The sequence below is a fragment of the Pongo abelii genome, chromosome Y (genome assembly GCF_028885655.2).
Source record: "Pongo abelii isolate AG06213 chromosome Y, NHGRI_mPonAbe1-v2.0_pri, whole genome shotgun sequence".
NCBI lineage: Eukaryota > Metazoa > Chordata > Mammalia > Primates > Hominidae > Pongo > Pongo abelii.
Genome location: NC_072009.2, coordinates 33,344,192 through 33,350,191, shown reverse-complemented (window position 1 = coordinate 33,350,191; position 6,000 = coordinate 33,344,192).

The following is a 6,000-nucleotide window of genomic DNA, read 5'->3' as shown; positions in this document are numbered from 1 at the left end:
ATTGAATGCAATGGAATGGATAGGAAAGGAATGGAAAGGAGTAGAGTGGAGTAGAGTGGTGTGGAGTGGAGTGGAATGGAGCTGAATGTACTTAAATGGAGTACAATGGAATGGAATGGAGTGGAATGGAATGGAAAGATATGAGGTGGATTGGAGTGGAATGTAGCGGAGTGGAAGGGAATGGAATAGAATGGAATGGAGTAGACTGTAATGGAATGCAGTGGCGATAAGCGGAGTGGAATGGAATGCATTGGAGTAGAGTGGAGTGGAATGCAATGGAATGGAGTGGGGTGGAGGGAAGTGGAGTGGAATGTAATTGAGTAAAGTGGAGTGGAGTTGAATGGAATATCGTGGTGTGGAGTGGAGTGGAAGTGAATGGAGTGAATAGGAGTGGAATGGAGTGGAAGGTAACGGAGTGGAATGGAGTCGAATGGAGTGGAATGGAGTAGAGTGGATTAGAGTGGAATGGTGTCGAACGGACTGGAATGGAATGGAATGGAGTGGAATGGAATTGAATCGAATGGAATGCAGTGGAGTGGAATGGAGTGGAGTGGAGTGGAGTGGAATGAAACGAAATGGAAGGGAGTGGAGAGAAACGCAGTTGATTGGAGTGGAGTGGAGTGGAAAGGAATGGAAAGGAGTGGGATGGAGTCGTATGGATTGGAGTGGAATGGAGTGGAATGGAATGAAGTGGAAAGGAGTGGAACGGAGTGAAATTGAATTTAGTGGACTGGAGTGGAATGGAGTTAAATGGAATGAAATGGAATGGAGTGGAATGGCATGGAATGGAGTGGAGTGGAATGGAATAGAATGGAATGGAATGGAATGGAATGGAATGGAGTGGAGTGGATAGGAATGGAATGGATTGGAGTGAAGTGGAGTGGAATGGAATTGAGTGGAGCGGAGAGGAAAGGAATGGAATGGAGTGGAGTGGAATGGCATGGAATGGAGTGGAATGGAATGGATAGTAGTGGAGTGGAGTGGAGTGGATTGGAGTGTAGTGGAAGGGAATGGAGTGCAGTGTAATGGACTGGAATGGAGCAGAGCAGAATGGAGTGGACTGGAGTGGAGTGGAATGGAATGGGATGGAATGGAATGGGAGCTGAGATTTTACCAATGTGCCCTAGGCAGGGTGACTGAGTGTCATACTCTCAAAAGAAAGGAATGGAATGGAACGCAGTGGAATGGAATGGAACAGAGTGGACATTAGTGGAGTGGAATGTGGAGGAATGGAATGAAATGGAACGTAATGGCATGAATTGGAGTGGTGTGGGGTGGAATGGATTATAGTGCAATGGGGTGGAAAGGAATGGGATGGAGTGGAATGAAGTGGAGTGCAGTGGAGTGGAACGGAGTTGAATGGCATAGAATTGAGTGGACAGTAGTGGAATGTAATGGAATGCAATGGAATCCATTGTAATAGAATATAATACAATGGAAAGTTGAGATGTAGTGTGAGCTGAGATTGTGCCACTGCACTCCAGACTGGGTGACAAGTTATATCCTGTGGATAGAAAGGAATGGAATGCAATAGAGTGAAATGGAATGAAGTGGAATGGAATTGAATGGAATGGAGTGGAGTGGAGTTGAGTGGAGTCGAATGGAGACGAATGGAATTTGACGGAGTGGAATGGAACGGAGTGGCGTGGAGTATCGTTGAGTGAAATAGAATGGAATGCAATGGGTTGGAATGGAATGCAATGGACTGCTGAAAGGAAATGTGAGCTGTTATTGTTCCACTGCACTCCAGCCTTTGTGACGGAATGAAATCCTGTGTAAAAAAAGGAATGGAATGGAATGGAATGGAATGGAATGGAATGGAATGGATTGGAATGGAATGGAATGGAATGGAATGAAGTGCAGTGGTGTGGAGAGGAGTGTAGTGGAGTGGAGTGAAATGGAGTGGAGTGTCGTGGAGGAGAGTGGGATGGAGTGGAATGGAATGGGGAGGAAAGGAACGGAGTGGAGTGGAATGGAACGGAGTGGTGTGGAATGGAATCCAATGGAATGAAATGGAATTGAATCGAATGGAATGAAGAAATATGTGCAGTGATTTGGCCACGGCGCTGGAGCCTGCGTGACAGAGGGAGATCCTGTCGATAAAACAGAGTGGAATGGAAGGGATTGGAATGGAATGGAATGGAACGTATTGGAGTGGAGAGCAGTGGAATTGAGTGGAGTGGAGTGCACTGGAATGGAATGGAATGCAATGGAATGTAATGGAATGATGGAATGATATGTGAGCTGAGATTGTGCCACTGCACTCCACGCTGGGTGACAGAGTGAGATACTCTTGAAAGAAAGAAATGGAATGGAAAGAATTTTTAATTGAGTGGATTCGAGTGGACTGAAGTAGAGTGCAGTGGAATGGAGAGGAATGGAATGGAACGGAATCGCATGTAAAGGAATGGAATGATGTGGAGTGGAGTGGTGAGGAGTGTAGTGCTGTGGAATGGAGCAGAAAGTAATGGGATGGTGTGGAGTGGAGTGCAGTGCAGTCGAGTGGAGAGGAGTGCAATGGCGTGGAATGGAATCGGATGTAAAGGAACGTACTGGAGTGGAGTGGAGTGGAAAGGAGTGGAATGGAATGGAATTGAATGTAATGGAAAGCAAAGGAATGGAATGGGATGCAATGGAATTTTATGCAATAGAATGCAGTTCAATAGAGAGTTGAGATGTAATGTGAGCTGAGATTGTGCCTAAGCTCTCCAGGCTGTTTGACACAGTGATATCGTGTCGAAAGAATGGAATGGAATGCAGTGGTGTGAAATGGAATGGAATGTAGTGGACAGGGGTAGAATGGAGTGGAGTGAAGAGGAACAGAGTGGAATAGAATGGGATGCAGTGGAATGGAATGCAGTGGAGTGGAGTGAAATAGAAAGAAATGGAATGGGATGGAATGGAATGCAATGGAATGGAGAACAGAAATGTGAGCTGCGATGGTATGACGACACTCCAGCCTTAGTGACCGAGTGAGATTCTGTGGAAGGAAAGAACTGATTTCAAAGGAGTGGAATGGAAGGGAATGTAGTACAGTGGAGTAGAGTGGAATGGAGTGAAACGGAATAGAATGGAGTGGAATGCAATAGAATGGAATGGAATGGAGTGGAGTGGAATAGAGAGGAGTGCACTGCAATGGAGTGGAGTGGAGTGGAAGGGAATTGAATGCAATGGAATGCAGTGGAGTGCAGTGGAGTGGAATGGAATGGAGTGGAGAGGACTGGAAGGAGTAGAGTGGACTGGAATGGAATAGAATGGAATAGAATGCAGTGGAGTGGAGGGGAGTGGAGGTGAGTGGAGTGGCATGGAGTGGAATGGAATGGAATGGAGTGAAATGGAACCCAATGGATTGGAATGGAGTGGAGTGGAGTGGAGTGGAATGGAGAGCAGTCGAATGGAATGGAAGGGAATGCAACAGAACGCAGAGGTGTGGATTGGAGTGCAGTGAAATGGAGTACTATGGAATCTAAAGGAGTGGAGTGGACTCTAGTCTAGTGGAATGGAATGGAACCAAATGGAATGGAATGGCACGGAATGGAGTGGAGTAGAGTGGAGTGGAAAGGAAGAGAGATGAGTGGACTGGAGCAGAATGGAATGGAGTGGAGTGGATTGGATTGGAATGAGCTGGAATGGAGATTAATGGAATGAAGTGGAACGGAATGGACTGCAATGGAATTGAATGGAGTGAAATGGAGAGGAGTGGAGTGGAGTGGATTGGAGTGGAAATGAATGGAATAGAGTGGAATGGAAGGGAATGGAGACAAGTGGATAGGAATTGAATGAAGCAGATTGGAGTGGAGTGGAGTGGAGTGGCATGGAATGGAATGAAGTGGAAGGGAAAGCAATGGAGTGGAATGTAATGGAATAAAATGGAATGGAGTGGAATGGAGAGGAATGGAGTGGAGTGGAGTGGAATGGAGGGGAGTAAGAGGAAGAGAATGGAATGGAATCGAAAGGAGGGAAGTGCAATTGTGTGGAGTGGAGTGGAGATGAAAGGAGTGGAGTGATGTGGAGTCGAGAGGAAAGGATTGGAATGGAATGGAATGGAGTTAAGTGGAGTGGAATGCAGTGGAAGGTAAAGGAGTGGAATGAAAAGGAGTGGATTGGAATGGAGTGGAATGGAATGGAGTGGAATGGACTGGAGTAGAATGGAGTGGGTTGCAGGGGAGTGGAATGGAGTGGAATGGAAGGGAACGGAAAGGAATGTAGTGGAAAGGAATGGAATGGAGTGGATTGAAATTGAATGGAAAGGATTGGAGTGCAGTGAACTGGAGGGGAGTGGAATAAAATGGAGTATAGTGCAGTGGAATGGAGTGGACTGGAGTGGAAATGAGTGGAGTGGACTGAAATGGAATGGAATGGAGTGGAGTGGAATGGTGTGGAGTGGGGTGGAAAGGAATGGAACAGAATGGAATGGAGAGGAATGGAGTGGCATGTAGTGGAGTGGAGTGAAGTGGAAAGGAATGGAATTGAATGGAATTGAACGGAGTGGAGTGGAGTGCAATAGAACGGAGTGGAGTGGAGTGGAATGCAGTGGAGTAGATTTTAGCGGAATGGAGTGTAGTGGAATGGAATGGGATGGCATGGAATGGAATGGAACGGAAGCGGAGATTGTGCGACTGTGCTCCAGGCTATGTGACAGAGTGAGATAACATTGAAAGAAAGGAATGGAATGGAATGGAATGGAGTGGACTGCATGGGAACAGAGTGGAGTGAAGTGGAGTGGCCTGGAATGGAGAGAACTGCAATGAGATGGAATGGAATGGATTGAAATGGAGCGGAGTGAGGTGGAGCGGAATACAGTGAAATGGAGATGAATGCAAGGGGATGGCGTGAAATGGAGTGGAGTGGAATGCAGTTAAGTGTAGAGGAGTGTAAAGCAGTGGTATGCAATTGGATGTAACGCAATGTAGTGGAGTGGACTGGAGTAGAATGGAAGGAAATGGAACGGAGCAGAGCCTAGCAGAGCTGAATGGAGTGGAACGGAAAGAAAAGGAACAGAACAGAACGGGAGCTGAGACTGTGCCACTGCACTCCATGCTGAGTGACAGAGTGAGATACTCTCGAAAGAAAGGAAAAGAATGCAATGGAGTACAACAGAACGGAATTGAATGGAATGGAATGGAATGGAATGGAATGGAATGGAATGGAATGGAATGGAATAGAATGGAGTAGAATGGAATGGAATGGAGTGGAATGGAGTGAAGTGGAGTGGAGTGGAATGGAATGGAGAGAAATGGAATGGGATGGAATGAACCGGAGTTGATTGAGGTGGAGAGGATAGCAGTGGAATGGAGCGGAATGGAATGAGAAGGAGTGGAATTGAGAGGAGAGCATTGCAGCAAAGTGGAGGAGTGGAATGGAGTGGAATGGATTCGGATGTAATGGAATGTAGTGCAGTGGAGTAGAGTTGATGGAACGGAGGAGAATAGAATAGAATTGAAAGTAATGGAATGGAAAGCAGTGGAAGGGAATGGAATGCAAAGAATGGATTGGAGTGGAAAGGAGTAGAATGGAATGGAGTGGAACGGAATGGAATGGAATAGAATGGAATGGATTGGAGTGGGAAAGATTGGAGTGCAGTGGAATGGAGAGGAAAAGAATGGAGTGGAGTGGAGTGGAGGGAAGAGGAATGGAGTAGAATGGAATGGAATGGAAAGGAATGGAATGGAATGGAGTGGATTGGAAAGGGAGTGGAGTGGATTAGAATGGATTGGAATGGAATGGAATGGAGTGACGCGGAATAGTTTGGAAAGGAATGGCATGGAATGGATTAGAGTGGAATGGAGGGGAATGGAATGGAATGGAATTGAGTGGAATGGAGTGGAATGGAGTGGAGTGGAGAGGAATGGAATGGAGTGGAAAGGTCTGAAAGAAGTGGAATGGAGTGGAGTGGAATGCAGTGGAGTAGATTTGAATGAAGTGGAAAGGAATGGAATGGAGAGAAGTAGAGTAGAATGAAGTGGATTGGAATGGAGGGGAGCAGAGTGGAGTTAACAG